The 12465-nt window shown below is 42.0% G+C and overlaps 1 protein-coding gene across 1 annotated transcript in view; it reads right to left on the bottom strand.

Moving 5' to 3' along the window:
• Positions 1–6088: 6088 nt before the first annotated feature.
• SELENON (selenoprotein N) overlaps positions 6089–12465 on the bottom strand; it is a 322589-nt gene continuing 316212 nt past the window's right edge. The window contains exon 3 of the transcript XR_010090789.1: positions 6089–6099. The gene's annotated coding sequence lies outside the window, so the exon portion shown is untranslated. The remainder of the gene's footprint in view (positions 6100–12465) is intronic.

Here is a 12465-nt window from a genome sequence, read left to right as displayed (position 1 = left end):
TATATATATATATATCTATCTATATGTAAAATACAAATAACCGCAAATATATTTATATAGATAAATACATATAATTACATAAATGATTACATAAGTATACACGTAGAATTTAAATACCTATAAATGCATATATATTAAAATTCTACGTGTATATTTAAGTAATCTTTTAGCATAATTATGTGATTTTATTAATTAAAATTTGATTGACATGCCTGACAACACATGGAGAAAGTGCAGAGAATTTAATTCGCCACCATAAAACCTGTACACGGGGGGTACTGTTTTACTCGGGAGACTTCGCTGAACTCAAATATTCATGTTTCAAACTGGAAAATTGTATTACAACGATGACATTTTTGCATTTCTCATACACGAACTGCACTTTTACTGTTATATTGTTGTAATATGTTTTACTGTTTTGAAACACTTATGTTTGTGTTCAGTGAAGTCTCCCAAGTACAACAGTACTCACCATGTACAGGTTTTATGGTGTTTTGGAAAGTTAGAGAGTCAAATATAAGGCTTGCATTTCATTTTTTTCACATTGAAATTTGCCAGTTTGGTAATGTTGCCTTTGAGACCGTATGGTAGCCCAGGAATGAGAATTACCCCCATGATTGCATAACATTTGCAAAAGTAGACAACCCAAGGAATTGCAAATGATGTACGTCCAGTCATTTTTAGTAGCCACTTAGTCACAAACACTGGCCATATTAGTTTTTTGCTTTTTTCACACAAAATCTGTTAATGGGGGGGTACTGTTTTACTCGTGAGACTTTGCTGAATACAAATATGTGCATTTTATTGCAGTAAAAGCATACAGTATACATTTACAGCTAAAATGTCAGGCAGAACTACAATTTTTTAAAAAAATCTTAATTTCTCACAGTTTTTTTATTTTATTCATAATAAATTATGTTTCATATGTGAATAGTTCATGAGAAGTTAAAGCCCTGTTTCTCCTGAACAAAATTATATATAATAAGTGTGGGTGCACTTAATATGAAAGAGGTGATTTACGGTTGAACGTGTACTATTGACTCCGTCCTGAAGGGGTTAATATTGTTTTTGCATTTTATTGTATCCTTTTGTAACAATGCAATGTTTTGTGGACCCAGGACATACTTTTAAACAAGAGAAATCTCAATGTATCCTTCCTGGTAAAATATTATATAAATAATAATACTTAAAATTAATATTATATCCAAAAATGTATTTATAATAAGGTTTAACTCGGGCAAGTGTTGACATTGTATCTGTACATTGTACTGGTAAACTTGCTTGCAAATGTATAGATTAAATTATAGATTAAATAGATTAAAAGCTCTTATAAAGTCACTAGTTAAGTCCTTTGTCAGCTACCTGATTACAAAAAAGATCCCAGATTGACCTCTCTATGGCAACATAATTCTCAGGTGAGAGAACGCAATGCCATATCTGTTTACGAATGTTCTTCTCACAATGCTGTTGTGTCTGTGAATACATTCACTAATATAGATGAAACAGGCGCTGACCAATGGAAAAAGATCTTTATGTTGGTATCATCATGGTATGATAAGACTGAACAAGTCCAAGGGTTTTCTCGATGAGAAGTACCGAATTAGACAAAAGTCCAGTCATGAATTTTATGGCATCTTGTTAAATCTTTTTTTTTAAGCAAGGGTAGACCCCAATAATCTGAACACATTATGGAGCGTTCCAATGTTAAAATATATATATATTTTTTGATGTTAGAATGTTGCTTTAACAGTTTCCCCCTGTTAAAGGGGCACTGGGTCTCCTCTACAGGTTTACATCATCCACCTGTGCAGTGGTCATAGTAGACTGGAGAAGTCTTCACAAAGAAAGCGTGATGATGTGAATGATAAGTTACTACAGCTGAGCAGTCTGGGAAATGTGGTCCACAGTGGTTGATTTACCTAATTTCATCCTTCGTTGTCAGAGTCCATAAAGGATACCAACAATTTTGGGGTTACCCTGGCAATGCTTTTCTGCACTCAAGCAAGATATGTTTCAAAATTCTTTGTTATGTTTACTGGATAACATGAATATTTGTGAATATTCCCTGGCTCTGATCAGCTGTCGACAGCTACTGCATAAACGGAATGCAGGAGTTGACATTAATTTTTCCACGTGATGTTTTCGCAGCTGCAGACAGACAAAAATGTAGAACCAAAATGCTTGTCAGGTGTAATAGCATTGTTGTATTTGTTTGCAGTAGGTGACAGAATGTAATTCATTCGGTGTGAAATTATTTTGCTTGACTCCCATTCTTTCCTGATCTTTCAGAAGGCATTTGTCAGTAATAAATCTTCAATGAAAACGGAAGACATGTTCTGCGAGATATGGATAATTTATATCTGGAAAATACCTCTACAGTGTTATGTAATATTATATAACGGATTTTCTGGCTTGCTAACTTGTTTAAAGTCAAGTCTAAATTTTAATTAATGTCATTGTGAAAAGAGGTTTTCGAATCTAAAATAATGTGTTCAGTTGCACTATGGGTAACAAAACTGCAAAACCAGCGAAAATCCAAACACAAATCCAGACTTAACACAGGCCATCCATCACTGTCCAACGCTATTGTAAATATTTGTTTTAGTCAACGTTATTACAGTACGTAAACCAACGCCTTTGATACGGACTAGGGAGAGTTGTCAGATTTTCTAAACTATTACTTTCCGTTTATTTTTATTACAGTTATGGGGTTTATTTTGAACTCCCACATATCAATTTAGAGCAGGGGTTCCCAATAATTTTTTTCCAAGAAACCCTTTTACATAGTGAATCAACATCATGGAACCACTAAACTCCTGGAAAAAAAAGTGCACAGTTTTTTGTATTTGTCGGTGTGGGTCTGTGTGTCAAGGTGTGTTTATCTGTGTTTATATGTGCCAGTGTGTGTATCTGTGTGTCAATGTGTATCTGTGTGTGTGTGTGTGTGTGTATCTGACGCACAGATACACACACACACTGGCATATAGTGGCACACAGATACACACACCTTGACACACAGTGTGTATATGTATGTGTGTGTGTGTGTGTGTGTGTGTGTGTGTATGTATGTATGTATGTATCTATCTGTGTGTCAAAGTGTGTGTATCTGTGTTTGTATGTGTATGTGAATCAAAGAGTGTGTATCTGTGTTTGTATGTGTCTATGTATCAAGGTGTGTGTATCTGTGTTTGTATGTGCCAGTGTGTATGAATCTGACACACAGATACACACACACTGGCACATAGTGGCACACAGATACACATACTGACACAGATACACACACCTTGACACACAGTGTGTATCTGTGTGTGTGTGTGTGTGTGTGTGTGTGTGTCTGTGTGTCAAGGTGTGTATATATGTGTCAAAGTGTGTGTATATCTGTGTTTGTATGTGTTGGTGTGTGCCAAGGTTTGTGTATCTGTGTTTGTATGTGCCAGTGTGTGTATATCTGTATCTGTGTGTGTGTGTGTGTGTGTCTGTGAGTGTGTGTGTGTGTGTATGTATATGTATCTGATACACACACACTGACACATAGTGGCACACAGATACACATACTGACATACAGACACACACACCTTGACACACAGATACACACTGATATACACATGACACACTCAGATGCACACAGTGACACATACACACATCTTACACACATCACACAAACACTCACACCCTCAGATACATACAGTGACATGTACACATGCGTGCACCCACAGATATACACACTGGCACATTCACACACTCAGATACACACATTGACACATACACACAGTGTCATATACACACGCTGACACATTCAGATACACACGCACTGACATACACACACATAGGCACAAACAAACACATTGATATACACTGGCACATACACACTCGCACACACATACTGACATACACACACATACTCAGATACACACAGTGACACATATACAAACCTTGACACACATATACACACACTGACACACTCAGAGACACATACTCTTTGACAGACACACATACACTCTCACTGACAAACACACATACTCTTTGACAGACACACATACACTTTCACTGACAAACACACATACTCTTTGACAGACACACATAAACTCTCACTGACAAACACACATACTCTTTGACAGACTGTCACGACTAGTAATGTGGTCCAGCACGCAGAAACTATGTAAACATATACATAAGTAAGAAAAGGAAAATAATAGGAAAGAGCGTAAACCGGTCCTTAGAATGGCCGGACTAATACGCTAGAGACAGAGAATGGTCAAAGGGAAAGCCGAGGTCAAGGAAGCCAGAAAATACTCAATACCGATTAAACAAGCCAAGTCAGGGAAACCAGAGATCAGAATAACCAGGGAAACGCCAAGGATCAGGATACCAGGAAATCAGAAACACGAGAATAGTACTTTCAGGAAACCAGGAAACTGAAACCATGACATGGCAAAGTAATGGGGAAAGCTAGGGGTTTAAATACCCCTCTCTAGGCTATGATTGGTCAGAGGGCGACCTCTGACCCCAAAACGTGCGTGTGCGTTGACGTCGTGACGTCACGCACACGTTGGTATAATTCTCGGGGGCGGGGCTAGCAATAGACGCGACCACGCGGTCGGCGCCATCTTGGATCTGGGCGCGATGCCCGGAAGAACTATGTGCGTGGTTCCCGGCTCGCCGACGAGCAGGTAAGCTCGTGTAGTCGGAGCGGTCGTGCCGGTCGGGCACGACCGTGAGGCTCGGCGGGCCGGTGACCGCAACAGTACCCCCCACTCGAAGACCGCGCACCGGGCGGGAAGGACCCGGCTTAAGAGGAAAGCGGTTGTGAAACGACCGGATAAGACGGGGCGCATGGACCCGGTCAGCAGGAACCCAACAACGTTCCTCGGGACCATAACCCTTCCAGTCAACGAGATAGGACAAGACACCTCTGGATAATTTGGAGTCCATGATAGAATGGACTTCGTATTCTTCTTGATCACCCACTACCAAGGGCGGAGGAGGAGTGGATACCCTGGTGTAGCGATTGCAAGTAAGGGGCTTGAGCAGAGACACATGGAAAGTATTCGCTATTCTCATATGAGCCGGTAGTGCCAAAGAATAGGTCACTGGATTAATACGTTGGGTAACTCGAAAGGGACCAATGTACCGAGGGGCAAATTTCATGGATGGGACCTTAAGCTTGATATGTCTCGTGGAGAGCCACACCCTGTCACCTGGAAGATAGACAGGATTAGCGCCCCGTTTCTTGTCAGCTTGGACCTTTGCTCGGAATGAGGCTTTTTGCAGAGCTGAATGGACGGAATCCCAGGTATCATGAATCGATTCTAAACGGGTGTCCAAAGCGGGGATTTCTGTGTCTGAGAATGCAGAAGGTAAAACAGCGGGGTGATAACCCTGATTAACAAAGAATGGACTGTGATTAGAAGATTCATGAGTGGCGTTGTTTCTGGCGAACTCAGCCATGGGTAAGAGCTCATACCAGTTAGATTGATTGGCATTTATAAAGCAACGTAAATAGGCTTCTAAAGACTGATTCGCCCTCTCTGCTGCTCCATTTGTTTGAGGGTGATATGCTGATGAAAAGGAGAGTTCGACGCCCAATTGTTTGCAAAAGGAACGCCAAAACCTAGAAACAAACTGGGTACCTCTGTCAGATACTATGTTTTTGGGTACACTGTGCAACCGAAAGATCTCTCTCAAGAATATTTGAACAAGATCTTGAGCAGATGGTAATTTCTTAAGTGGGACGAAATGTGCCATCTTCGTGAATCTATCAATAACCATAAGGACTGTATTAAACCCGTTTGAACTGGGTAGATCCACAATGAAATCCATGGCCAAGTGGGTCCATGGAGCACTAGGTATGGGCAGTGGTTGTAACAGTCCAGGAGGTGACCTAGGAGGAACTTTAGAAACTGCACATATTTGACATGCCCCAACATAATCTTTGATATCGTTTCTAAGAGCAGGCCACCAAAATCTCCTGGAGACGGCTGAGAGAGTTTTATGGACTCCAGGATGGCCCGCTGTGAGGTTGTCATGGAACAAATCTAGTACCTTCTTTCGAAACTGAGGTGACACATACAGTTTGTCCGGAGGTTTTCCCACAGGTGCCTGAGTTTGATCTGCTATTATGGCACAGAAGAGTGGAGAAGACACTTCGGAAACAGTAGTGGCAATGAGGCATTCAGGAGGTACAATAGGATATATCTCCTGTTCTGGTACTTCATCTGTCTCAAACTGCCGAGAAAGTGCATCTGCCTTGGTGTTTTTAGTACCAGGCCGGTACGTAATTACGAAATTGAATCGGGAGAGGAACAATGACCACATAGCCTGACGAGAGGACAGTCTCTTAGCGTCCCCAATATAAGCCAAATTCTTATGATCAGTAAAGATCAAAAGTGGCTCTTTGGAACCTTCTAAGAGATGCCTCCATTCCTTAAGGGCAAGTACAATGGCCAAAAGTTCCCTATTCCCTATGTCGTAATTCCTCTCTGCAGGTGTGAGTTTGCGAGAGTAAAATCCACAGGGATGTAAAGGCGTATCAGGACTTTCTCTTTGAGACAGAATGGCTCCAACTCCTGTTTCTGATGCATCCACCTCTAGGATAAATGGTTTGGATGGATCAGGATGGGTCAGGACAGGTGCTGAGGAAAATAAAAATTTTAATTGTTCAAATGCCTCTCTTGCTTCTTTGGGCCAAGATATACAATTTGTTCCTTTTTTTGTTAAATTGGTTATAGGGGAAATCACGGAGGAAAATCCCCTTATGAATTTGCGGTAGTAATTTGCAAAACCTATAAAGCGTTGAGTAGCTTTAAGGCCCTTGGGTAATGGCCACTGTAAGACTGCCTCCAGTTTACGAGGATCCATCTGGAAACCAGACGGAGATATAACGTATCCAAGGAATTGTATCTCCGTTTGGTCAAACTGGCATTTCTCCAGTTTACAGTAAAGGCCGTTTTGTAACAGGGTTTTCAGTACAATTCTCACATGTTCGTGATGTGTCTCTAGGTCTGGGGAATAGATGAGAATGTCGTCCAAATACACTAGAACGAACATGTGAAGGTACTCTCTTAGGACATCGTTAATAAAATCCTGGAATACCGCTGGAGTGTTACATAATCCAAACGGCATAACCAGGTATTCGTAATGTCCCATTCTGGTGTTAAATGCGGTCTTCCATTCGTGACCGTCCTTAATCCTGACTAGATTGTATGCACTTCGGAGATCGAGCTTGGTAAAGACTCGAGCTCCCTTCAATCTGTCAAATAGCTCTGATATAAGGGGAATAGGGTAGGCGTTTTTAATGGTAATCCTATTCAAACCCCTATAATCAATACAAGGGCGTAGGTCTCCTTCTTTTTTAGAGACAAAGAAGAATCCAGCCCCGGCTGGTGAGGAGGACCTACGGATATGACCCTTTCTGAGAGCCTCCTTAATGTATTCCTCTAAACAAAGATTTTCCTGGGGGGACAAGGCATAGATTCCTCCCTTGGGAGGCATAGTCCCTGGTAATAAATTTATAGTACAGTCATAAGGTCTATGAGGAGGTAACCCTTCTGACTGGACCTTGTTAAATACCTCTTTCAAATCCATATACTGTTGTGGAATTTGTGTGGTCAAGGGAGGTGTAACAGGAACATTAATGGTGCCAATAGGTTGTGGGATTTGTTTAAAGCAGACACCTTTGCATCTCTCACCCCAACTCACAATCTCTCCTTCAATCCAATCCAAACGTGGATTGTGTTTAAGGAGCCAAGGGAAACCGAGTATTATCGGAACTGTAGGTGAAGAGATAATTTGAAAGGTAATTTCTTCAGAATGGAGAACACCCACTGAAACAGTGATTGGCAGAGTTTCGTGTGTGATGAAAGGCTGGGTAAGAGGCCTCCCATCAATGGCCTCGACTGCTATAGGTTTCTCTTTATGTCTTAAGGGCAGGAGATGTTTTGCAGAGAATTCTTTGTCTAGGAAATTCTCCGCTGCCCCAGAGTCAATCATAGCCTCACATTGAACAGTAGTGTTCTCGAAAGATAAGGTTACTTTGATAAGGAAACGGTTCTTAGTCAATTTAGGGGACATATACATCACACCTAAGGTCGGTCCCCGTACGTGCCTTAGGTGTGCAAGTTTTCCGGCCGAACCGGGCATGACGACCTTAGATGCCCCTTCTTGCCACAATACATACATAACCCCTCGTTACGTCTGTGTTGTCTCTCTGCCTCAGTGAGTTTAGCACTACCCAATTGCATGGGTTCAGCTTCTGGAAGAGGCGTTTGGCTACTCACCACTGGGTTAGAGAAACGAGGGGCTATGGACAAATTAGAGCGTCTGTTACGTTGTTTGTTTTTCTCTCTCTCTCTGAGCCGGTTGTCAATGTCTATCATGTAGGCAATAAACTCGTTAAGACTAACCGGAAGGTCTCTAGCTGCAGTCTCATCGTGTATATTCTCAGCTAAACCTTCAGAGAAAGCAGCCACCAGACCGCTATTGGTCCAATCAACCTCAGACGCTAATGTCCTGAACTCTATAGCATAATCGGCTACAGAACGACTGCCTTGCTTGATTCGCATAAGGGCTTTGGCAGCGTTCTTCTCCCTGCCTTTAGGTTCAAATGTAGCTTTAAAGGCCGTAAGAAAAGTATTGTAATCACGGGCTACTGCGTCACCACTTTCCCATAAGGGGTTAGCCCAGGTCAAAGCTTTTCCAGTTAATTGGTTCATCAGATAGCCTATTTTTGATCTATCTGTTGGGAATGAACCTGGGGAGGCCTCAAAGTGGTATTCAATTTGGTTTAAAAAACCTCTGAATTCCTTAGAATCACCTCCATAGCGGGGGGGCGGTGACAAGGTTATGGACGGTGGTTTATGTGGTACGGGAACCACTACAGGTGGCGGAACCACAGGTGGTACCGGAGGGACCTCTAAATAGGCAGTCCTCTGGAGCAAGGTCTGAAATGCCTGGGCAAATTGGTCTAACCTGTGGTCCATATCCTCCACCCTACTCTCACATGCGATCATATGCTTGCATAGTTCTGCAGGATCCATGGCCATGTCGTAATGTCACGACTAGTAATGTGGTCCAGCACGCAGAAACTATGTAAACATATACATAAGTAAGAAAAGGAAAATAATAGGAAAGAGCGTAAACCGGTCCTTAGAATGGCCGGACTAATACGCTAGAGACAGAGAATGGTCAAAGGGAAAGCCGAGGTCAAGGAAGCCAGAAAATACTCAATACCGATTAAACAAGCCAAGTCAGGGAAACCAGAGATCAGAATAACCAGGGAAACGCCAAGGATCAGGATACCAGGAAATCAGAAACACGAGAATAGTACTTTCAGGAAACCAGGAAACTGAAACCACGGCATGGCAAAGTAATGGGGAAAGCTAGGGGTTTAAATACCCCTCTCTAGGCTATGATTGGTCAGAGGGCGACCTCTGACCCCAAAACGTGCGTGTGCGTTGACGTCGTGACGTCACGCACACGTTGGTATAATTCTCGGGGGCGGGGCTAGCAATAGACGCGACCACGCGGTCGGCGCCATCTTGGATCTGGGCGCGATGCCCGGAAGAACTATGTGTGCGGTTCCCGGCTCGCCGACGAGCAGGTAAGCTCGTGTAGTCGGAGCGGTCGTGCCGGTCGGGCACGACCGTGAGGCTCGGCGGGCCGGTGACCGCAACACAGACACACATACAAACACATATATACATACACAAACACATATACTCTTTGACAGACACACACACACTCTCACTGACAAACACACATACTCTTTGACAGACACACATACACTTTCACTGACAAACACACATACTCTTTGACAGACACACAAACACATATATGTGTCATTCATTCTCGGGACGAGAATATCATTTTGCCTCTCTATAAATCACTGGTAAGACCACATATTGAATATGCTGTGCAATTTTGGGCACCTGTTCTAAAGAAGGATATCATGGCACTAGAAAAAGTGCAGAGGCGGGCTACAAAATTAATAAAAGGAATGGAACATATCAGCTATGAAGAAAGGTTAACAAATTTAAACCTATTTAGTTTAGAAAAACGTCGCCTGAGAGGGGATATGATAACATTATACAAATATATTCGGGGCCAATACAAACCATTGTGTGGAAATCTATTCACAAACCGGACTTTACATAGGACACGAGGCCATGCGTTTAGACTGGAAGAAAGAAGATTTCGTCTAAGGCAAAGGAAAGGTTTTTTTACTGTAAGAACAATCAGGATGTGGAATTCTCTGCCTGAAGAAGTGGTTTTATCAGAGTCCATACAGATGTTCAAACAGCTACTAGATGCATACTTGCAAAGACAGAATATTCAAGGATATAATCTTTCAATGTAGGGTAATAACTGCTTGATTCAAGGATAAATCTGACTGCCATTCTGGGGTCAAGAAGGATTTTTTTGTCCTAGCTTGTTGCAAAATTGTGCTTCAAACTGGGGTTGTTTTTTTTTGTTTGTTTTTTTGCCTTTTGGATCAACAGCAAAAAACAGGTGTGAGGAAGGCTGAACTTGATGGACGCAAGTCTCTTTTCAGCTATCTAACTATGTAACTATGTAATATACACATACACAAACGTTGACACACAGATACACACACTGACACACTCAGACACACATACTCTTTGACAGACACACATACACTCTCACTGACAAACACACATACTCTTTGACAAGCACACATACATTCTCACTTACAAACACATACACACTCACACACTCACTGAGAAGCACACATACACTCTCACTGACAAACACACATATACTCTTTGACAGACACTCTAATACATACAAACTCCCTAACAGACACACACACAATTCATTATTTTTTTAAATTTTACTCCATCCAGCCTTCCTACCTTTGGGAGTGCTGGCATTGAGTTTCTATGTCCCTGTGGTCCAGTGGGGCTGCTGGTCTGAGCGTGCGGTCCCTGGTGTCCAGTGGGGCTGCTGAGTGGCTGGTGTGCAGGCGGCGAGGGAGCAGTGATTTGTTGGAAACTAGAACAAAAAAACTAATTTCACACTTTAAAAACCAATTAAAAGTATACGCCATTCCCTGTGCTGTCAGTGTCTAATTAAGTGAGCAGTTGGTTTGGAAAGGAGACACATTTCTATATGTGGTTACATAAAAATAACCATCAGAAATAGCAGAATTCCATAGTTCTGTATAATTAGTATATTCTATATATGTATACAGTATCTGACAAAAGTGAGTACACCCCTCCCATTTTTGTAAATAATTTATTATATCTTTTCATGTGACAACACTGAAGAAATGCCACTATGCTACAATGTAAAGTAGTAAGTGTACAGCCTGTATAACAGTGTGAATTTGCTGTCCCCTCAAAATAACTCAACACACAGCCATTAATGTCTAAACCATTTGTAACGGATCGACGGGCACCCTGACTGGGTACCTCCGTTGAAGGATGCTCCTAGCACTTCCTGAGGACTCCAAGCACTGCAGCACACACCACAACCACGGAACCGGAGAAGCATATGAATGCTGTAAACAGCTGAACAGGAAAAGCATACAATCCGCTTACACTCCTGGCAATCAGCATACAATCCAATTCCCCCAATAACGAGATGACACTTCGTTTTGAGGTCAAGCAGAACTGACTGTACTGGCACAAACTGCCTCTTTTATTCACAATCCACAAACATAGTACTGCCCACAGTATTTTGAAATACAACCAATCAATCGGTACAATACACACAGACACTCCCACACAAAACCCTCCCCTCTGCCTGTGATATGATTACTGAACACAATGGATAATATAATTATCACAGGCAGAGAAATACAGTTTTATAAAACATATCACAGGGACCCCAAAAACATGCAATAATCCCCTCGGAACCAGGGGATCTGGGTGAACCACATATCCAAAATTCATCCAGATCCGTTCAGTGGTTTGGAAGATACAGTTTAATGCAGATTCCGCAGAACATATACAGGCTATATAAAAAATTATTACTGTATAATGTGCCCCCTGTTGTATAGTTTAAAACTACTGCACAATGTCTTTGTGCACCAAATACCGTCAAGATGGCACCGTGTAGAAAAGTCCAAACAGTGTCTGTGAGTTAAAATGGCTTCATCCATTGTTCTCACCATGTGCCTCTGATACATGAAATGGTGGCCACCTCTGATACATGAAATGGTGGCCACCCAGTAACTCCACAGTATGCCCCAGGTGGTTCTTAAAGGGCCAGCAGCAGCATAATAAAATACAATATGCCCAAATACTGTATTTAAAGGGCCAAATCTCCCAGGGGCCATAGTAAGCAGGCAGGAGGCGGGAAAACAGGCTTCTCCAATGCCCAGCGGCAAGGTTGGTTTCGCCACACCATTGTCAACAAAAGTGAGTACACCCCTAAATGGAAATGTCCAAATTGGGCCCAATTAGCTATTTTCCCTTCCTGGTGTCATGTGACTCATTAGTGTTG

This window comes from Pelobates fuscus, chromosome 4, assembly GCF_036172605.1.
Source record: "Pelobates fuscus isolate aPelFus1 chromosome 4, aPelFus1.pri, whole genome shotgun sequence".
Taxonomy (NCBI): domain Eukaryota; kingdom Metazoa; phylum Chordata; class Amphibia; order Anura; family Pelobatidae; genus Pelobates; species Pelobates fuscus.
The sequence above is the reverse complement of the archived record's forward strand: the minus strand, read 5'-3'. Positions and strand labels throughout refer to the sequence as shown.